This window comes from Cololabis saira, chromosome 11 (assembly GCF_033807715.1).
Source record: "Cololabis saira isolate AMF1-May2022 chromosome 11, fColSai1.1, whole genome shotgun sequence".
In the NCBI taxonomy this organism is placed as follows: Eukaryota; Metazoa; Chordata; class Actinopteri; order Beloniformes; family Belonidae; genus Cololabis; species Cololabis saira.
This window is the reverse complement of record NC_084597.1, coordinates 15,532,583-15,556,227: the sequence shown is the minus strand read 5'-3', so window position 1 is coordinate 15,556,227 and position 23,645 is coordinate 15,532,583. Positions and strand designations below refer to the sequence as shown.

At 38.6% G+C, this 23,645-nt stretch overlaps 2 long non-coding RNA genes across 2 annotated transcripts; one reads left to right on the top strand and one right to left on the bottom strand.

Moving 5' to 3' along the window:
- Positions 1–17,081: 17,081 nt before the first annotated feature.
- Positions 17,082–18,249, top strand: LOC133454586 (uncharacterized). Its single transcript, XR_009783392.1, has 3 exons — positions 17,082–17,132; positions 17,453–17,528; positions 18,114–18,249. It is a non-coding gene; the product is annotated as an uncharacterized LOC133454586 (long non-coding RNA).
- Positions 18,250–21,837: 3,588 nt separating this feature from the next.
- On the bottom strand, positions 21,838–23,357 carry LOC133454585 (uncharacterized). Its single transcript, XR_009783391.1, has 3 exons — positions 23,145–23,357; positions 22,749–22,824; positions 21,838–22,251 (listed from the first exon to the last, which is right to left on the bottom strand). It is a non-coding gene; the product is annotated as an uncharacterized LOC133454585 (long non-coding RNA).
- Between the last annotated feature and the right edge of the window lie 288 nt (positions 23,358–23,645).

Genomic DNA, 23,645 nt, shown 5'->3' with positions numbered 1-23,645 from the left:
AGCATAGCATTTCTCGTTAATACCTCTTCCTCCTTATTTTCAAAATGTATTGAAATCAAAGTCAAAGGTGCAATAACAAAATTACACCAGTAACAACAGAAAAGCACCAACTAAGTCCCATACGAAACCATCCTGCATAGAAGAAATGAAGAAATATAAATTCAGTTTAAGATATTTTTGATAATATGAGGAAAATATGGACTTGATAAGAAAATCACAGCAAAAAATGTGATGAGCTGTCAAACTATGAAAAATGTTAACATCAGTCTTTGAGGTAAGAGGGCATTTGCACATCATATTTTTGTCGCATTTCACAGATCCCCCTGCTATTTTTGATTAGTTGTTGTTCTGAGGCGCATTTTTCAAATCCAGAGTGGGATTTTTGGCCTGAATTGTTAACATTATTTGACAAACTTTTGCAGACATGGCTGTCCATCCTGCACACTCTTCACCTCTGCAACACAAAAAAGCTGAATTAGATTGACAACATGGTGCTCTCCGTCACCTGTGGAAGCAGTGCATTTTTCTTTTGGAGTTTGGCCAGATGGTCATCTCCGCTACAAATGAAGTCCAGTCTCCAGTATTGGATATTCTTTATTTTCGTAATCATTTGGAGATATGGAGTGTAGAGGTCTTGTGATGTCTTTGGATTTTTAAGACTAAGCAGCAGCTGTTTATTTTTTTATTTTTAATGGTTTAATTTGTGCATATTTAAGGTCACGTTCAGTTTAAAAAAACAAAAAACAAAAAAATTTCCACTACAGATATTCTCCATTAAGCCCCAGGATACACATTTAAATGATTGCATTTATATTGATTTTATTTCTCTGATGTGATACATAGCAACTTAAAAATCGATCGGGTTTGCATGATCAACTGCCTCAAAGATCTGCTGAATGCCGTTCTTGGCCATTCTAAATACTGCACATCTGCTCGATTTACGGGGATTTAACCCCAAATATGGAACAGGATTAAAATAATGTATCAATACTGTATCGAAAAATAGTGAGCCCACTTCTCTGGCAAGAAGCTGTCTCAAGCTGAGTGGTGGCAGGAGAGCCTACAAGGAAGCACTCTTTGCTGTTTCTCGGACTTCAAACGGTTGCAGTTTATCTTTGATGCATTTTTGAGGTCAGTTGCATGCTGGGAGAGAAGTCTTTTAACCATACAAGTTCTTTCCTTCTCAGCAAATTCTCTCAATGATTGGATTATGTGCTCGTTCTTACAAGAAAATATTCAAAAAATAAAATTTCCTATATCTTTCATGCCATTTCTTATCATTAGAGTGCTTTAACATGGTAAATTATAATTCATAATCATTGGTGGATAGTGATATTGAAACTGTCCTCATTGTGATGGCTGTTTGCGTCATTAAAAAGGAAAACCACCTAGCGCAAAGTCCCTGTATGAAAAAGTTTGTTTTTTGACCATGTTAACATGTGCATAGGATTTTGTGTTAAGAATTAAAAAAGAATCCAACAGTATTCATGGGATTTCCACTGAGGAACAATAATTGTCAAAATCAAAGATGAGGAACGGCTGTGTGGGTTGGGATTACCTGTAGGAGTGAAAGTAGGTGAGATAAGAGAGCAGCTGCATCTCCTAAACCAGCCAAGGTAACACTTGAACACACATGAAACCCTTCGTCTCTTAACTTCTTTTTGAAGTTGTTCTGGATTACTTTTTGCAGGCATAAATTCTTCCTAACTAACTAAATAATGTTCAATGGATGTTTCTATACCTCGTAACAGGGAGTCGTTTAAATGCAATTCCTCCAACACAGCAGACAACTGGGTAGCAACCCATAATGTGTATTTACATTTGGATTAACATGATAGTAGGCTGCCTCCTGAGGGGTATTCCAGGAAGCGGGTTTTGTGAAAACTCTGAGTTTGTTGAGCCTGAGATGAGGGAAATCCGGAGTTTTCAGTTCCAGAAAGCGATTTAACTCAAACTCTGAGTCAGTTACTACGGCAACTGAGCCTCTGAACCTAACCTGCTAGCGAAGATTTACAGTCAACATTTGGGCTTGAAAGCTATTCATTTCATTGAAAGTGAAAATTATACGTTAGCAGAAAGGTTTGTACATTTTCCAAACTTGTGACTTGTTTAACCTTTTAGAATTTTACAAATACGAAGAGGTTTTAATCAGAAAATAGTTGAATAGGAGACATCAGAGGGAAACCTGATATAAATTCCTGTAGATTATTCTCTTAAATCTTTTTTCCATCAATAAACTTGGTCCTGTCTGCTCAAGGAAAGGGAGAAGAGGAACAATTTAATGCAAGAAAGAATGAAATATATTTGTAGAGTATTTGGCTTGGATGCATGTAAAGCTTGAACTTCAAGAATAAATGGCATGCCAATATAGAATATAAAAACGTGAAAAAGTCATGCTAACCCTTTAGCATTTCTTTCCTCCGACTTGCCACTGTTTTACTCCTTGAGGATCTTTTTGAAATTTACACAAGAAATATTTGTGTAATCAAAGAACAGAGAGAAAACAAAAAAAAACAAAAACACCAAAATAACCTTTTTTTTGCACCTGTTTTTAATAAAGAAAGGCAGAAGCAGGCAGTGAAAAGGTTTGCTTTTTTGAATGAAGTGACACACCTGAAGATGGCATCACACCTTACAGGTGAGCCTATCAGCTCCTCGGAGCAGTCTTCCAAACAGACTGGCTCCCCTGGGAGGTTTCAGCTCCACAGTCGGTGAGTCATGCTCTTCCTGAGATCACCGGAGAAGCAGCCCGACGACTCTGGTTCTGCAAGACGGGGGTCAAAGACATCTTCAGACATTTTTCTACCTTCAGACTTAAATCTTTGAATATAAAAAAGGACCAATTTTAGTCAGGTTTTTTTATAAATACAGCAAATAATGTATCAAATTGCTACAGTATATAGGTCTACTATTTAACTTGAAAGTTCATATCTGAGGTACAGAGATGAAAGAGACATCATGATCGTCTGGCTTGGCTTGTGCTCGTGCCCACAACTCCTTTAAATCCCTTTAATTTACTTACAGTTTTTCTCAGTCGCTTTGGTGCTATTCTCAGATCACTCTTAACATTTGCACAACACTTAGTGCATTTCTCAGAACAATTATCACAAACTGCAAAACCTAGTGGATGACCTGCAAAAGCGCGTCACTTGCTCAAAATGGATTGTCTATCCCTCAAAAGCAAGTACTCATGTCAATGAAACTGTCAGTGTCGTCAAAATGAGAAGTCCTGTCACCATCGTTTATGAGCATGATAGTCAAATGGCTTTGTCATGTTTTCATTAGGACACTATATTCTCTAAGAGTTTTCTAATGTAAAAAAAAAGGTCAGGACTTGGTGACACTACCTGAAAATGCTCAAGGCAGAACTATACACTACTTGTACAGCCATTTGAAAACTGCAGTAAAGTTACACATTGCTGTAGTTAGGGGAGTAACTGAGTACAAGACACTGAATATGTATGTTTCACATTTTTACTGTATGCTCTTTGCAATTCTACAGCATTGTGCAAAAGAAAAATACACTACAGTCACTAATTTACTGTAGAACAAACATAAGAAACACACAATTGTAGCCCATTAGGAATATGCGTATGTATTCGGCCTCTTCCCCCTCTTCCCCTGTTTTGTCCCCTTCCCCTTCCCCTTCCTCCCCACATCCTCACCCCTCTTCCACAATGCTGACCTTCCATTTCTGTGTCACAGAATTGTAGAAATGGTACACATGTCTTGCTCGGTCTATATATGCTTGCCAAGTGATGGTTCATGGGATTCAGCCCTGAGTGATTGTGGACAAGTGGCTTGTCATTGGTTGCAACTAAATGCTTCACACACCTCCTCATGAGTGAAAACTGAAGTTCACCTGAGAGCAATTGTTCAATTTAGAGATTTCCAGGAAAAAATGATAAAGAAAGGTATTACAGTAAATTAGCTTGACACAATTTGATAACTTGTTCAACAATTTTGTATGTAATGACTAAAGCAATGAAATGAGGACTATTAGTTTTTTAGGATATGACTATTCAGCGTCCATAAGTATAGTTCATTTTGACTGACATGACATAAACAAATGATAATGTTGTAAAACAGCAGAGAATTGTATGAGAGCAACTGATACATGTCCAAAAGCATTTGCAATTTGTTCAGAGGAAGGAGAAACTGCTACTATGATGTGGACAAAGGACTACATGTTGTGGAGGTTGAACTAATAGTTATGAGAACTTTCATTCTGATCTGAGAATAGCACCAAAGCGACTGAGAAAAACTGTAATGATATTATAGACTACATGGTGAGATATGAATTTCCCTCACCCACTTTTTTCAAAGATTTCATCAACCCTTGATGAACTGATCACCAGCAACTGGGTAGACCTCAACAAAAGAAGAGGTTTGCTGGTCTCGAGCATTCAGGTGTATGTTAACAAAATGCCAAATGACGTCAGGGACACCACTGTTGCTGGTCATCCGTATGATAATAGCTTCATAACCATTCGCAAGCAATTTGGATTTCACTGTCTACAGTGACAAAGATTAAATCATAGATGGAAAGCATTCAAGACATTTTCCAATCTTCCCATGAGCCACTGTGGACAGACTGTGGAATACTGAGAGAATTACAAGAAGGAGCTAAATATCAGGCGACAGACTTCACTGAGCACACTAAATGTTAAACGCTTTACAGCACAGTTAGGAGACTGAACAAGGTTTGTCTGGAAAGAGAAGAGAAGACCTTTTCTATTTATAAAAGCATGGAAACATGACTTAAGTTAGACTTAAGACCCTACAAGCTGTGTAGATAGATAGATAGATTAGATTAGATAGATAGATAGATAGATAGATAGATAGATAGATAGATAGATAGATAGATAGATAGATAGATAGATAGATAGATAGATAGATAGATAGATAGATAGATAGATAGATAGATAGATAGATAGATAGATAGATAGATAGATAGATAGATAGATAGATAGATAGATAGATATTTGTCCTTGCATGTATTATCAGACTTTAAATGGATGCATTTGTGTTTAATATCTAACAGAAAAATGTTACGTATAAAACGTCAGTTTATTTTTCTGTACTCTAAATCCCTAACGGAAAAAAAAAACTATCTTATAAACTCAGCTTTTGGAACTTCCTCTACTTGAAAGCTGTTCATGAAGCATCGCTGGTGGTCATGTCAGGCCACCACAGTTCATGTAATAAAGGCCTAAATTGTGGTGGCTTATTGCAGCGTGGAACTATAGTCCAATGGAGACAGAGAGAGCGAGGAGAATATCCTGGCATGTACACAGCGGGACAGATGGCTGTGAGTGTCCATATGGGATGGAAAACATGTCCAAGAATTTTACTGGCACTACGTGTCAACGAGAACACACACACACACACGCACACACGCACGCACGCACATGCACACGCACACGCACACGCACACGCACACACACACATGTGCATTTGAATCTACATGAATCGGTGTGCCATGTGTGTTTCTATGAATTGAGCAGGTGATCATACATTTTTAGAAATCTGTCATTTTACTTTGTGCCCATTTTGCTTGTCTCATCAAAACAACTCCTGTTGAAACGGTTTTCTGGACCTTTGCATCATCACCACCACGGGTCAAACTGACCCTCAGCAGGGGCAGATCAGCTGCAGAAACAGGGCCAAGATCTCGACATTACTAACGTCAGTGGGTCAGCAGCAGTGCATCACGACACATGGTCCACCAAGATGGCACAGAAGAATAAATGGATGTATGGACATGAAAGCGTGACTCAACTGAGACCGTGTAGGATGGACAAGCTGCTACAAAGCGAGGAAAGGGACAATTAACTAAAGTGGATTTTCTCTCGAGATAAAGAACAAATGTATAGAGTAGAAAGTAAGGAGAATATCAAATTAGATTTATGAGACACTCTTGCACCCTAATGCTTTTAAAAAAACATGAAATCTGCCTGCGTCAGGTATGAGCATCAACTGCACTGACACAAACATACATATTATTTATGTTAGCATTCCTTTGGTGTGTGCGTCCACAGTCTGCTTGCCAAATCTAATCCCAGGATCAGTGCCAGGCTGCAGTATTAGAAAGAGTGATGTGATCTTTGTGGAAATTAGGTCTGGTACATGACGAATGAGCATGAACGGTCAGGGCTCCCAGATACTCATGATCATGTCTGATGCAGACATTTAGGATAAACAGAAGCTCGGGGACAAACGAGCGCAATCCCTTTCCTGAAAGGAGCTTTGAAATGAGTGTATAATGAAATGTATAATTTATTTATTTGAGATGCTGGAGGGCCCTATGAAATAAACATGAGAGACGGAGTGAGCGACTTGAGGAGAATTAGAGTGAAACAGATAGATGGAGGCGGAGAGCGAACAGAGGGTTACTGGTACAGGTCTGGAGTGAAAGCAAATAAGAAAGCAAAAAGTTGAATATTTGGTTACCTGTTACATAATGCAGGTTGTACTTTTTTCCTTTCATTATGTGTGTCTCTTTGTGTTAGAAGCCTGTTTATGCGCCCTTTTGGTTTCATTACAATTACAGTAATTTAGAAATAATTTAAAAGATGGCAAAAAGCATGCAAAAATAAAATTGCCAACATTGTTAGTGTCTAAGTAATATATTACGCATCAAACAGCCAAGAGTCTGGAAGGCAGGATTAGTGAATGAAAGTACTTTTAATGTAACTACTGCTGCACTTACAGACTATATAAAAATAACTACACAAGCTCCCCTCTGATGTCATCCATAGGTTTTCTGAAGACTGTTTTTGAAGCATTGTTTCACTTCACACTGCCTTGTAGGTAACAAGTGACACTTCCCAACCCTGGTCAATCCAAAAATAGGCAAACGGGCAGGATGAGCATGCCAGGAAGCTGGCTGGAACACTCCCACCTTAGTTCAGTTAGCATATGTTGGTTCTCTTAGCTTGGGTGACTTAGCTTATGCTAACCTATGATGCTAAGTAATATTACGATCACTCTGATCAAAGTTTTCAAAACATCCTGAGTTCAAAAACTGCTAATGAAAGAACATCTGAAACAAGTGTTGCCAGAGGTGAAGTAAAGACAGCCAGTAGGCTTGCTCAGCCCGCGACTAGCCATACCCCACGAGTTGTAGTCCAAGCAGAGGAGGGTAAAAACATGTTCTGAATGTTGCTTACTAGGCAAGGCAAGTTTATTTGTATAGCAAAGATTCAACAAGGTGAATCAAAGCGCTTTACGGAGACATTAAAACATCATCACATAGTAGAAAATGAATAAATTGACTGGTTAGCCAGTTTTGAAGGGTCTAGGTCAAATAAACTTTAGTGGAGGGCCCATGTGCTGTAAGACGGCCGGGGGCATTCGTATTGTGCCGCTAGAGGTGAAATTCTTGGACCGGCGCAAGACGAACACAAGCGAAAGCATTTGCCAAGAATGTGTTCATTAATCAAGTTCGTTATCGGAATTAACCAGACAAATCGCTCCACCAACTAAGAACGGCCATAAAAGTCAATGAGCTAGGGGCCATCCTTGGCCAACACCGTTTTAAACGGGAACGAGGATGCCCCTCCAGACCAACCCAAAATCAGACACAGTGGTTTCTTCATACATTCAAGACACAACGCGCCATTGTATCTTTAAAAATCATTATTCTCTGTTAGGCCTTTATTCCTGACAGCTTAAACATCAAGACAAGACAGAGCTAAGTAGTGACAGTGATCATAGCCGGCAACACAAAAGATAACGCTCGTAATTATGCGCTCATTTAAATAATGCAGCTTTAAATAATTTTACCTGGAGAGGTACATAAAAATTCTTCACCCATACAGTTATGGATAAGCTTTTAATGTCAATGTAAAGCACTTTGAATTACCTTGTGTTTAATTGTGCTATATAAATAAACTCGCCTTGCCTTGCCATGCCTTGCCTATGCTTTCTGTTGGGATTTGGGTTTAGTTGATTTTTCAATTCCTCCGAATTTATCATTTATAAACAGTTGTTTAATATTTTAATTTGTCTACACATTAACTCGCTCTGAAAGTTTCTCCTTCGTCAACTCTGTCTCCTTTGCTGCAGCAGCTGTGTTGCATATTTGTGGCAGGGTGGAGGAGCTGCAGCCACTCAGAGTAATTAGGGCACAGGTGGGCCCAATCAGCCTCTCCACCCTGCCAGCCTTCTTAAGGCAGGGCTGCACAGCAGCAAGGGGTCTCCCTTGGAAGCTGTTGAAGCTGGAAGCACGTGTGTCCTGGGTGTTTGTAATAAAAGAGTTCTGCACTGAAACTCTGTGTCCTCTCTGTCTACCTCAAACTGCTGCACCTTAAAATGTTTATTTTTAATGTTTATAATTTTGTACATAGAAATTCCACATTTGTCTATTGTCTATTTGTCTATTGTTCATTTGTTTATTGTTACCTTTACCATAGAGAGCGAAACTACCGGAGTCAAATTCCTTGTTGGACAATGTTCGAACCTGGCCAATAAAGATGATTCTGATTCTGTCCTGTCGGTCGGGCCCCCGTAGCACTAGCCTTGCTACAATATTTGTCTGAATATGCGCCTGTGTTCATTATGGTTGCATTGATACAGTATGTTCAGTTCTTGCGGACTAAAATAGGAAGATCACTTCTGGTTACTATGTGTTGCCATGTTGAATCACAGTAGCCTATCAGAGTTCCATTGATGGTGTTTTACAGTTGCGGTAACTCGGAGTCAACATATTCAGATTTGACTGAACCAACTCAGAATACCTTTGAAAGTGAAAACTCAGAGTTTCAGTTTGTTGAACTTGGAGTGAGTTTGTCAAACATCCTCTCTGAAACAGGCCCCTGATGTGCATATTATTCTGGTTATGTTGGAGGGGTTTTTCTTGGTTTCCTGTCCAAACAGCACTTTTTGACTTGTTTGAAACAGCTGCATCTGTCTCGCTCATTTGGATCCTACTATTCAAATCATGACAGGGATTACCTGCGTTTAATGATGTGCATGTTTTGGTTATTTGAAAAGTTCAGACTGTGAATCAAGGTGGGGGAAAAAATATACATTTACATGCTAATAAAATAATTATGTTGATCACCAAAACAATATTACCATATTATGATGTTAAAATGGTAAATGGCTTACACATGGAATTATGGTTGTTATTATTGTGTTTTCTCTTGTCATACTCGTTATCTATTTCTGTTATTGTAAACTTGTAATTTTGTTTGTTTGTTTGTTTGTTTATGTATTTTGGAGCACATTGAGTCCATGCTCATAATGTGAAATGTGCTTTATAAATAAAATTGACTTGACTTTACTTGACTTGACTTACCAGCTGTACTCCCACAGCCCTAAAGCTCTTCATACTACAGACAGTCACCCATTCACACACTGGTTGTCGGCAGAGCTGCCATGTAATGGCGCTGGCCTGACAACCGGGAGCAACTGGGGATTCAGTGTCTTGCCCAAGGACACTTTGGTGGACAGAGCAGGAAGTAGGACTCAAACCACTGACCTTCAGGTTCATGGGCGAATGCTCTACCAACTGAGCCACCTTCCCAAGGCAAATGATTGACATTGAATTGAACAGAAATTGGAAGATAGGCACGGGGCTGTGTGTGCAAAGTGATTCATAAAATGTAGATATTGGAGAAAAAATGTCAATTGGCATGCAAACCTCACTTTGTATGATGAAGCCGGTGTTTAGTGGAAAAGCTACATGCGCAGTTCCAGTGACACTGGATAAAAAAAGTTCTCTTCATTAATGGCTCCGATTTACTTCCATCCAGCAAAAAAGTACATTTTCTTTTGTTGAACACCAGCCAGAGTATAAAGTTGTCTTGAAACGAGGCATCAAGCTGTGACTACACAGAAAAATGTAATTTATTTAAATTCAAACCAGGGCCGCCTGGTTGTGCCAAGTGTGTTCTTCTCCTGTTCACAACTGCAGAGGCTCTGAATAATGAAACCATGTTTCTCACCTGCAAAAACATAGAAGTGCTCACTCCTGTCAGTTTTGCGTTTTATCCTGAAGCACCCTGGGGATCCCAGTCCCAGCGTACGGCTCTAACACACATCCTTGTGTAAATGCGGAGCATACTGTAGATGCTCTGGAGCTGTAGCAAGCAAAAAGATTAATTACGTCTGCTCTGGGAGCGGTCCTTATTCATTAGACATTCAGTGTAGCCAAAGGGTAAAAGAAGTCATTAGACTTTATCACCTTGGCACTGTGAAGTGTGGATAAATGCAGTAGCAGCTAACAGTTTGAGCATGCCCAACATTCATTTTGAATATGTACTATGAGAGAGTAGAATTCTTATTTTCCAATATCCTTCCATTAGTACTCAATATTTCAGTTCAGACATACAGACTTGTTCAGCCATTCACCCTCACATTGGTTGCTGCAGAGCAATAAGTAGACTTATAAAGGATTCAAAATGGTGTCATGTGCGCAGGAACGCCATTTAATGAATAATGTCAGTTTTGCAGAAAAAACAAGTGGTTAATCCAATGCATCATTAACAATCTTATCCTGGTTGTTTGGATTAGTTTCTTCACTGCTCCGTCCCTATAATAAACTGAACAAAAGAGCATGACTCCATGAGTAACTTATGTGGGTGAAATCCCCCTAGAATGACGACTGAAGTGGGAAGATGTCCCCAATATGTTGTCAATGGCTTTTAACAGAACTAACACCTAGCAGTTAAGTTGGAACTACTTCATGAGAAGTCAGTAAAAGCAAAGAGGACCATCTGAATAATATATTCTCCTGACATTTAAGCACCATTGATTGTATTCCTAAACTTGTCAAACATGTGGGAGCAAGCATCTTGCACAAAATTAATATTGACCTTCATGTAACTATTATCTCATGCCAAATCATAACAGCATATAAAATTAAAAATCTTTGTATTTGTCTCTGATTTACGAGTCCAAATGCAGTTAATGCACAAGTCCAAGTCGGCAGTGCTGAAGTCTGGGCCAAAGCACAATTCCTTAAGATTTAGGCTTTAGCCCAGGCCCTGGAAGCCTGCTGAATGTAGATGCAGGTGCTGCATACTTCATATGTATTCTTCTTCTGATTTTGGCAAAAGGACTGCTAAAAGTTTACATATGCTGCATGTGTGCAAATATAAATAAATAATGCAACGCTTCAAAAGCATCTGCTCCATCATGTGGCAAGAAACACAGGTGTAATAAAACTTTAGTACTGACAAACATTTTAGAAATTCTTCTTCATTATACTGATTTTACCAGCATACACTGTTGTGGCAACAATACATTCAAACTTGGATTGAGCATTTCAGGGAACAAAGCATGTATTTCTTGCTGTTTATTAGCTCTCACTGCTGGAGGACAGATTGTCTTTGTCAGTTGCTCCATATTTTTTTTCTTTTTTGCTCAATCTCTTTATCATTAGGATAAATTGGCATGAAATTAAATTAAAGAAAAGCAAAACATAAGCACACATGTCAGCTCACTGTCAGACAGAGAACAAGAATGAAACCGAAAACGAGTGGGAACCCAGTAATTTCTTGCATTTTTATTGTTACAGAAGGAGCTGGTGCTTCCAACAGAGTTGTTAATTAAGGCAGTTCTTCAAAATTAACATTTAATAATATGAATCAATAACTAATTGGAGAAATAAACTATATAAACCCATTGACAAGGGATTTTCTCTTGCTCTAATGAAGCCAGAATCATCAGGCACACAAATGGACTCCTGTGATGTGGCAACCATGGCATGTCTTGGAGACGTTACACACTAAAGAAGGATGGGTGGCACGGTGCTGCAAGTAGATGGACATGTGTGAAATACCTACAATATCTTAATAAAGCTGCAATTTTCCAGAACAGGCATGTTGATCTGTTTACAATCCTTTCATCAGAACCACTGGAAGCACCAACCTTCTCCACTTCCTTGGTTGTGATTGTGACAGGTCGCTGTGTTTTCATGGATATCTGGGTGATCTGGGTCGCCTGGTTGTGTTTGTGCGCCTCCATTAAAACAGGAGCACGCTCTCCCTTTAGAGCCATGGCCACAGACAAAAGACAGCTGTTGCCAACATATGAATACAAATCTTTCCCGGACTCATCGTAAAACACAGAATAGGCAGCATTTTATTTGTGCAGATGGACAGGAATTTCCCTTCCTCTTTTGTGACAACATCTTTTAAAGTTTCTTGATGGGACACTGATTTGTCCAACGCTTGTGTTGAATGCAGATGAGTATGGTACTGTGGTTGTGCCAGAAACCAATAAAACTGGAGCTAAAGAAGTTCTGGGTTGGTTGGAGGACAAGCGCCCGGGTTAAAGATTATAAATCATGTTATAACTACAAAAACCCTCACAGAATACCACGGCATAAAATATCCTACAGGTAATGAAATAAGTAGTTTTATTTATGCGGCGCCTTTCACAAACACAAGTGACAAAGTGCTTCATAAGACATATGCAAACAATGCAAGAGTACATAACCAGCACAGGTTAAAAACAAACGGTTAGCCAAAAAAAAACAATTTGTCAACTAAAAGCCTATTTAAAAAAAAGAGCTGAGGCAGAGAGTCGACAGAGGCAACCTACATACTGTTGCTGCCAAGAAACGATCACCACCTGCTGACCTCAGGGGAAGGTGAATTTATATGTACTTGATCAGTTGAAATTATAATGAACAACAAATAAGCAAATAAGGATGGTTCAGTCAGAGTAAATAACAGTTGTGACCTTATAGATTAGCCAAGTTAAAACTGTGTTTATTGAGGAAAAGTGGTTTGTGTTGTAACCAACTACCACACTTGATTCACGGGTCCTGCCAGTCCAGCTGTCACCAGAGTTCAGAAAAATGGGATTTCGGTTTCAGGAAGTCTCTTCAGAAACATCTGATGTCAGGGATGATGTTGTCCAGTTCTTTGTATGCACTCTTTGGTTATGAAAGGTTGGACATTCATCATATTATTGTTAAAGGAGCTGTATGTAAGAGCAATAATAAAACAAATCATAAAATGACCCCGATATGTCAACAGACCTTTAAAAATCATGTTCATTTCAAATACTTATGTCACTGACAACAGCACTCAAGCCAGGATATTCCAGTTTTAAAAGAGGAGTTGCAGCCCTCAACTGATGTTTATGTTGTCATTTTTTGTTTTGGCCTGAAGCTCCACCCTCCACCTATCTCCCAATCACCAAGTCAGTATTGTTTCGGCATCCGGGTTGCCAGCTCGGCTCTAATTATCGCAGCCATGGCAGCCTACGTTCCTGCTGCATTCTGCTGCCAACCTGGCAACCTCTGGTCGGGGGGAGGAGGGGGAGGGTACACGCCGCTCAACAATATTTTGAAAGTGACTGCAGTACCAGTTTTGGCCATTTTTTACAGACAGCTCCTTTAACTTGCAGAAATAATAGCTTTATTTGTACATCAATAAATCCATGACTTTATTATCGGTTGTCTGTAGTCTTTGATTAAAAATATATAACTTTATGCATATCACAATGAGTAACATTAGTCTGCAGTGAAACTGTGCCAATCTGTGAACCACAATGCAGTCATTCAGTCATTTTTCTGAGGACCTTCAGTGCCATTTAGGGACATGGGGGTGGACGTGTGGAGGTGGGGGTTCTGGAACCCATCCCAGCTGTAAACGATGATTTACTGAACAAGGTTCAATGTGTCATTTTCAATAGTGTCCAATTCAATCAAAATATAATGTCACTGATTCCAGCTTGTTATAATCCAATTTACTCCTAAATTCACTTAACAAAAAATAAAAGCTCCAGTAGAACCAGACTCTGGGAGGGAAGCCATCTGCCGCCACTGTTTGGGGGCAAAGACACACACACACATCAAATAAATACATAAATAAAAATAAAAAAAAAACAAGCCAGGTATACCTGCTATGGTAGGTGTTAATGACTTATACAGGCATGCCGGGTTGATGCGGAAACATGTCAAAAGTGATTGCAACAACCAATGAGCATTGTCATATGAAATACTGTAGGTGTGGACTAAGCTGAAAATCAACCTTTATACCATAAGTATCTTTGTTTTTTACTTTAAATTATTAAACTATATGTTCTCTCTCCCACATGTCCCACTTCTAACTGCTGCAAAGAAACATTTGAAAAACTGTATTTTCTCCTCCTCTTTTTGTCTTTCTAAATCCACATATGATGACCTGATCTCTTTCTTATTCCGCCCGGTGGAATTGGTTTTAAACGCATCCCAAAGGTTTGGGCTGTGGACAGCACATCGTGGTTATGGACTGGTTGCGTGCCAGCTGAAAACATCACTCCACACAGCAGTGCCTCGAGCTAATGCGTTTCCCGTGTTCATGTGGTGCAGAAGTCTGAGAGGTGGTATTTTCAGATCTGCTCTTGGCTCCCCTAAAGAGAGATCCCCAGCTTGCAAAATATTCTTTTAACAGCCGCGGCTTTAAAAATCACTGTGCTGCATCTCTTTATAGCCCAATGACTTATGATTGCACCACTGAGAAAATGAAGCTGTAAAAAGGCTTTTTTTGTTTTTGCCTCCACTTTGCCAGTTAAGAGTTTGGGAAGTGTATGTTTGTACTTTTGACTCACAAGCACCATCAGTTTTTCCATTTTCATATACAATATTTATATACAAAGATGAATCCAAGGATATAAACGAATTGAAGTGTCTATATGTACAGACTAAAATGGTGCCCAACCAAACCTTTACAATAAAGTGTATTTATAAGAAATGACGTAATCAGTGCCATGCAGCCTCCGCACTCTGACACCAGGCTCTCTCTTTAATGTGGCTGAGAAATAATGAGCAGGTATAGCTGCTATGCAGACAGGGGTGTTATTCTTTTGGACAAGAAGGGCTTGTTAACTCCATGATGATGAACTAAAATCATAGCTGCACATGGGTAATAGGCATTTGGGAAAACTCTGCATTAATATTTAATTTTTTACCTACTGACTAATGTAGCTGCTGCATGTTGACTTGATGCGGACTAACACTGATAGCTCCTGAAGTTCTAAATATGGAAGTTTCTCTGCTGCTGAGGCTGAATACACTGGGAGAAGTCTTTTGAGGGAGGGAGTGGGATGAGCGATTGCGCAAGCTGTTTTTGGCAGGTTTGAAAGCGCCTGTCAAAGCTGCTGAGAGTCTGCTTCCACCTTCCTGCAACAATCCTCATTTCACCTCACTTTTTCTAACTACACAGCCTCCCACTTCAGACATGCCAAAGATACACGTAACTTTTTTAATTTATTTAATATAAAAACTAAAATTAAGGACAGAAACGAATCATTTGTGGGACTAGGTGGGGCACTGGGTTTCAAGAGCTACACCACAGTCCTTTTGCCTTATGTTTGAGAACTAAAACACTGTCCTATTTATTGCATTTGGCTACTATGTCTCTCATTCTTTGGCTGACTCCTATCTGTGTTTAACAGATGGATCGTGTCACCTGATTTCAAAAATGGAACAAGTGTGGAGGCAGTACCACTATTGGCCGAAAGCCATCAAGCTCCAAAACATTTCTGAATCTACTACACTCTCATAAGCATCAACTTCTCTCACAAAGTCAATATTTTTTCACCTCAGTCATAAGGAAAATTGCTCCTGATTGGTGACAATCAGTTGTCTTTTTGCGGTATATTAGAAATGCAACCCAGTCTCACATAAAAACGTACCCTGCCTACGTTGGTCCAAAGTGCAAAAACGTAGAGGGGTTACAATATTATCCCTTGAAATGTATAACTGTTACATTTTGAAATGTATAACTGTTACATTTTTCTGCCTATTCATTTTGCGTCCAAGTCACGTGACTTTTAAGATTCTGGCCGTGACAGCAACAAACATGGTGGACATTTTTCATTTTTGAGTGAAAGAAATCAATATTTTGAGTTAGTTTCTGCATAGAAATATATATATTTTACTTTCATAATATTCACTCAGTGAATTTACATAATCACTTGCTTGCTCGTGGTTGCAACGTTTTTTTCAGATCTCGTCAGAATAATGTAAAACGGTAACGTTTTAAAAACGTGAAAAAGTAACATTTTGGTTGTTGACCGGTGCTGTGAAAAAAATCAATATTTTGATGCTTCCTCGTTGTTGGGAATTATTTTCAGATCTCGCCAGAATAATAATTTGAAATTGCAACATTTTGGTGCTGGGATACGTGTCCGTGATATATACACGGCCACGTACAGTATGCCGGCGGGGATTCCCCCCCCCAAACCAGATTTTGATAGCGGAGCCAGTCAGCCTAATACATCCATGCAGTCAGCCCACAGAAAGCAGTTTTATTTTTAAAACCAACCGGATTTTCTTGCATTCCGAAAGTCTGACTTCCGGCCCGCCAAAATAAAAGATACAGCCGGACAAATGAATGAAAAAATGAAAATAATCCCTCTGGGATCCCCCTATACGTCATAGTGACGAGGGGGATCCTGGACACGTGACCTATGCCCCCGATCGTGTGCCGGTTAATATTTAAGATAGTTAAGTTTAGAGTAACTAAACTAAGCAGGGATGCTGTTATAATAATAATAAATAATTATAAATAATTTGAATTAATTATTAATTATATATCAGACTTAACCTCCAGAAATTAACTAATAGGGATGGCACTCCACTGTTCTGGTGTCTAAACCGTGCAGTATAAAGTAAACAAATTTTGGCATAAACAAAACAAAAAAAATCACAAGCTCAAAAAGTTGTATTTTTCTACAATACTGGTTCGTACGGAGCCCCCGAGTGGCCACTGGAGGAAAAAAAAAATAAAGAACGCTAACTCGTGCCCTCGATATCCTAACTCGTGCCCTCGATATCCTAACTCGTGCCCTCGATATCCTAACTCGTGCCCTCGATATCCTAACTCGTTCCCTCGATATCCTAAATCGAGGGAACGAAATAATTATTTCGAGGGAACGAATTAAGTATTTCGTTCCCTCGAAATAATTATTTCGTTCCCTCGATTTAGGATATCGAGCGAATGAATTAAGTATTTCGTTCCCTCGAAATAATCATATTAGAAATCGAAATACAATTTCGTGATTAAAGTCTAAATCTCTGGCCCATCAAAGCCAGTGAGGAGAGACGGACATGCAGCTGTTTTATAATAGATCCATGCAGCAGCAGCAGCAGCACCGGGACCAGCTACAACATCTTGGAGTGGAAGGTACGTTTCTGAAGTTATGCAACTATATTCCTATGTGTGATAAGTGTTTTAAATAAATATCTTAAAGCCCATTCTTGTATTCTGAACCTTGTTACCAACCTAACATAAAGCATATGAGGCTAACGTTGGCTAAAACGGTGAAATGCTATTTTTAATGTTACTGTTTACAACTATTTCCAGGGTTAGTGGGGATGTAAAGCCTCTCAAAACCAACATGAAATAACGTGCAAATCTTCCCTCAGAGCAGTGTTGTTTTGTTGTAACAATTTTGTTGCTAAATGATCAAAACGAGACATAAAGCACCCGTTTCATTCATTTAGGGGCCGTCTATGTGCTGGAGTTAACAGTGGCTGCAACGCTCTGACATCCACGTTGACATTATACAGCAATCTTACAGTAAGTATCAAGAAGTTCTTGTATTTCAGGCTTGTGAAGCTAAAGTTAATATTATTTACTTTATTAAGTCTTATTCTAGCCTACGTTTGACAAGAAACACGTTCTTATATCACATCACTAGCTTTTACTGTTTGCAGTCAGAGTTTAATACTGTGCTTAATGTGTTTACAATATGTAAATGTGATGCTTTTGAGGAACTATTTTAAATAAGGCATACTGTTGCTGAAAAGGAATGACACTTAAAACTGTTTACAACTTCTCCCAGCTCTCTTCTAACATAATCTGTTTATCAATACAAACTACTCAATTTTTTCATTATACTATACTATACTGATGATTATCAATTTAAAAACTAATTTTGATAATCATTTTATGAAAGCACCAATTATCATCCCGACAATATTGTTAAAATAAAGGTGTTTGGTCAAGAGGTATTTTGCTCATATACTGTATAATTGACTAAATCAATTATGTAACCTCATGTGACTCTTTTAAAGGACTATAATCCACCAGAACATCGGTTCTTTGGACTGGGCAAAAATGTCAATCACCGTGATAAATTTCAATGCTTGTGTTTTTGCGCAGCAACCACACAGATTCTTTTGCCGGAGTCCGAAGTTTCATCTATGGACGCAGCACCACAAACCAGCGGATTGAATCGTGGTGGGGGATCCTGAGGAAACAAAGTGCACAGTTTTGGATCAACGTTTTCCAAACCCTCCAAGATGACGGCTACTTCTCTGGTGATTTCTTGGATAGGAGCCTGATCCGATTCTGCTTCCTAAACCTTGTTCAGGTAGGCCTGCAAAATCATTATGTCGGTACCCCTGTCATTCTCTCCTTCATTCACCTGTACCGATTTAGAGAAAGTTTAATAGGAAAAAATGGGATAACATGATTTTTCTCTTTGCTTTACTTTACTTGTAGAGTTTGATTTTCGCAGTGTGGTGTAAGAACAACACACACACACACACACACACACACACACACACACACACACACACACACACACACACACACACACACACACACACACACACAGTGTTTTAAGTGCACTGGTGTAGGCTACTGCTCACGGTGAGGGTTGTTAAGACTATCCAACAATTAGCAAACTAAATAGCCTATAAATGAACTGACATATTGGCATTCCTACAACAACAAAAACATGTATTTCATTTATACTTGTATGTATAGCCTATTTCTATGTACAGTAGCCTATTGTATGTATGATGAATTAAACTTCAGCTTGTGTCTAATATTTTGTTTTTATGCAGGATGAACTTGACGAAGTCGTGAGAACCTGGAATTCACACAAGATAAGAGCAAAGGCAGCTGATGGTGTGATTTTGATGTACACACTTCCAGGCATGTTCGGCGCAGAGGACAATCTCAAGCCCATACACATGAATGAATTGGCCCTTTGTAGGGAGGAGTGCACCCCCAAAAGCCAATATACATGTGATGAAACTGTATTTGATCTCTGCTGTCTTCTGATGCAGGAAAGGGGATGGGATCCTCCTACAGATGCATTTTCCGCTGCTGAACTGTACACCTTATTAAGAACTGAAATACTGCAAAGTGTCTGAGGGTGGACAATTCTCTCTGCACAAAGAAGAATCATTTGTACTGTACAATACAGGACTGTCTCAGAAAATTAGAATATTGTGATAAAGTCCTTTTATTTTCTGTAATGCAAAAATGTCATACATTCTGGATTCATTACAAATCAACGGAAATATTGCAAGCCATTTATTATTTTAATATTGCTGATCATGGCTTACAGCTTAAGAAAACTCAAATATCCCATCTCAAAAAATGTGAATATTCTGGGAATCTTAATCAAACCGTAAACCATAATCAGCAATATTAAAATAATAAAAGGCTTGCAATTTTTCAGTTGATTTGTAATGAATCCAGAATGTATGGCATTTTTTTTTTTTTTTTTTTTTTTTTTTTTTTTTTTTTAAATTGCATTACAGAAAATAAAGAACTTTATCACAATATTCTAATTTTCTGAGACACTCCTATTAGCCTCCTTGCGGCATGTGAGATGGACCCATGCATTTGGTTTGAATGGCATGTCGTGTGTACCAGTAACCAGTTTTTGTGCTGGAGGAGAGCAGTGAATACAACAGCTGTAAATAAGAATAGTTGATGTTTATAGGATTTCACTTCTGAGATCTTATTCCTATACCACAGTACCCTCAATCTGACTCTGTATTGCCCTCTTTGAACATTTCTGACCGCATTAAATCCTTGGTTGAGACAAAGTCCGACTTATTACCAACCTGAATTTGTGTAAGGTGTCCCGGAATTACCTTTGTTGCAGTGACAAATGTTATGTAATAGTATCAATCTGATAACTGATAACAATTGAATAAACATGCTGTATAAAAAAATCACAACAGCGCTTGCACTTTCTCCGGATGCTTAACCGGTTCGGAGTGTAAGAAATTAATGATCATGTTCTACCACTCTTTGATTGAAGTTGTCCTGACGTTCGCCATTATCTCCTGGTTTGGTAACATTATCTCCTGGTTTGGTAACATTATCTCCTGGTTTGGTAGCCTCTCACTAGGAGAAAAAGAGGCTGGAACATATTGTTAAAGTTGCCAGCAAAATTATTGGTGTTGCCCTCCCTGACTTGACCACTGTCTTTGGCAGGAGGGTAACATCCAAGGCTCAGGACATCCTACAGTGTCCTGACCATCCTCTCCATGCCCAGTTTGAACTCTTACCCTCTGGCAGGAGATTCAGATTGCCCAGTACCAGATCTAACAGACTGAAAAATTATTTTATAACTCACGCCATCACCAAACTTAATTTAAAACTCAAAAAATGAACAGCTGTGAACTCCACTCCCCACACTACATCCTCAGTACCCCCCTTTGACTTAATGAATAGTTCAGAAAGACCATACAAGATATTAGTGTAACTTGTCTTTTATTAACAAATCATGAAAAACGGAACCCATATAGCCCTCACATAACAATTAAATATTTTTTTGGCTACATTAGTAAACTTGTAGTAAACTTCCCACCACCTTTTGTGCCTCATTTGGCTCAAACAAACATAGTTGACCTGCAACACATGACTGCGGTGGTTTGATACATTAAAAAGAGACATTTGTGTAAAATCACAAAAAAGAACATTTTCAAATTGAAAAATTAAAGCATTTAAAACCACTTGCAGATCCCTTCTGTAGTTAAAAAAAAAAGTATGGCATGACTGCACTTGAGAACTGCAACTACAAAAGGCATTTTTAAGGTACAAAACTAGCATTTTTGTAGTAATTGCAAATTGCACAACTGTGAACATATGAAGAAACATATAATGTGGAACATGTATTTCCATGGGAATACATTTATAGGGCTCTTGGTTACTGTACAAATACAGGAGACCTGAAGATAAACTGCACCTATCAAAACTTTCAAAATAAGTAAGTTGTAAACAGTAGTAAGTAGTTTTTTTTGTCAAATAAGTAAGACTTTGGACCAAACGAACGAAATGAGTGTCTGTTACAACACGACTAAACATGCTGTTATATCAATGATACAGGACGGTCTCAGAAAATTAGAATATTGTGATTTTCTGTAATGCAATTACAAAAGCAAAAATGTCATACATTCTGGATTCATTACAAATCAACTGAAATATTGTAAGCCTTTTATTATTTTAATATTGCTGATCAGGTTTACAGCTTAAGAAAACTAAAATATCCTATCTCAAAAAATTAGAATATTCTGGGAATCTTAAACTGTAAACCATAATAAGCAATATTAAAATAATAAAAGGCTTGCAATATTTCAGTTGATTTGTAATGAATCCAGAATGTATGACATTTTTTTTTTTTTTTTTTAAATTGCATTACAGAAAATAAAGAACTTTATCACAATATTCTAATTTTCTGAGACAGTCCTGTATATTTCTGAAGTTTTTTGTGCATCAAGCAAGCCTTTTGCATCATTTTAGAAATGATGGCTTGGAAGCAGTATGGCCACAATCACGGTTGAGGGGCTGCATATTTTGTTACACAATGTCCATCACCCAGACGTTGCTGTCAAGAATTTCATCGAATTCAGCACGAAAGTCTGGGATATTTTAGTAGCAGTCAGGTAGCTCTAGGAACATTCCACATGTTCGTCCAATTGGACGTCTTGTGAAATCAGACATCACTGTGAACTCAACAGTTATACTGTGACAGAATCAAATCGGATCCTGTGCAGAATCTTAGAAATTTACCAAGTTTTGCTTCATCCAGTTCCCTAATATACCGTCTGAGATGATGTTCGACCTCATTTTGCTTTGCCGTCATATCTGCTGGGAACTTCAACAGCCTTGACACCTTCTTAGTTGTTGGTTTGAGGTCGGTGTACATCTTGGTCAGCTTTTCATAATTCAGACTCATCTGTGATTTTGTGATGTCCCTCCAACAATCAATTACAAACTTTGGCTTTTGCACAAGTTCTTTGTGGGAAATCTCTTCCAGAATTCCTGGAAGGGCGTCTGCTGAGGCTCTTCTTCTGCATTCGTAGTTGTTGAGGACCTCCAAAAGGTCATCAGGTTCAACAGAGACTTCTGCATCTCAGTTGCCACAACATACCTTTTGCTCTTCCATTAGTGTGAGAGCTTCCTCTGGGACCCCGCGATCTCGTAGGAAATTTATCACGGTGATTGACATTTTTGCCCAGTCCAAGGAACGATGTTCTGGTGGATTATAGTCCTTTAAAAGAGTCACATGAGGTTACATAATTGATTTAGTCAATTATACAGTATATGAGCAAAATACCTCTTGACCAAACACCTTTATTTTAACAATATTGTCGGGATGATAATTGGTGCTTTCATAAAATGATTATCAAAATTAGTTTTTAAATTGATAATCATCAGTATAGTATAGTATAATGAAAAAATTGAGTAGTTTGTATTGATAAACAGATTATGTTAGAAGAGAGCTGGGAGAAGTTGTAAACAGTTTTAAGTGTCATTCCTTTTCAGCAACAGTATGCCTTATTTAAAATAGTTCCTCAAAAGCATCACATTTACATATTGTAAACACATTAAGCACAGTATTAAACTCTGACTGCAAACAGTAAAAGCTAGTGATGTGATATAAGAACGTGTTTCTTGTCAAACGTAGGCTAGAATAAGACTTAATAAAGTAAATAATATTAACTTTAGCTTCACAAGCCTGAAATACAAGAACTTCTTGATACTTACTGTAAGATTGCTGTATAATGTCAACGTGGATGTCAGAGCGTTGCAGCCACTGTTAACTCCAGCACATAGACGGCCCCTAAATGAATGAAACGGGTGCTTTATGTCTCGTTTTGATCATTTAGCAACAAAATTGTTACAACAAAACAACACTGCTCTGAGGGAAGATTTGCACGTTATTTCATGTTGGTTTTGAGAGGCTTTACATCCCCACTAACCCTGGAAATAGTTGTAAACAGTAACATTAAAAATAGCATTTCACCGTTTTAGCCAACGTTAGCCTCATATGCTTTATGTTAGGTTGGTAACAAGGTTCAGAATACAAGAATGGGCTTTAAGATATTTATTTAAAACACTTATCACACATAGGAATATAGTTGCATAACTTCAGAAACGTACCTTCCACTCCAAGATGTTGTAGCTGGTCCCGGTGCTGCTGCTGCTGCTGCTGCTGCTGCTGCATGGATCTATTATAAAACAGCTGCATGTCCGTCTCTCCTCACTGGCTTTGATGGGCCAGAGATTTAGACTTTAATCACGAAATTGTATTTCGATTTCTAATATGATTATTTCGAGGGAACGAAATACTTAATTCGTTCGCTCGATATCCTAAATCGAGGGAACAAAATAATTATTTCGAGGGAACGAAATACTTAATTCGTTCCCTCGAAATAATTATTTCGTTCCCTCGATTTAGGATATCGAGGGAACGAGTTAGGATATCGAGGGCACGAGTTAGGATATCGAGGGCACGAGTTAGGATATCGAGGGCACGAGTTAGCGTTCTTTATTTTTTTTTTCCTCCAGTGGCCACTCGGGGGCTCCGTAGGTTCGGCTTTTTGTCCAGCGCTTTAAAAGCTGAGGGGAGTTAGGAAACCAGGTTGCCAGATTGGTTTCCCG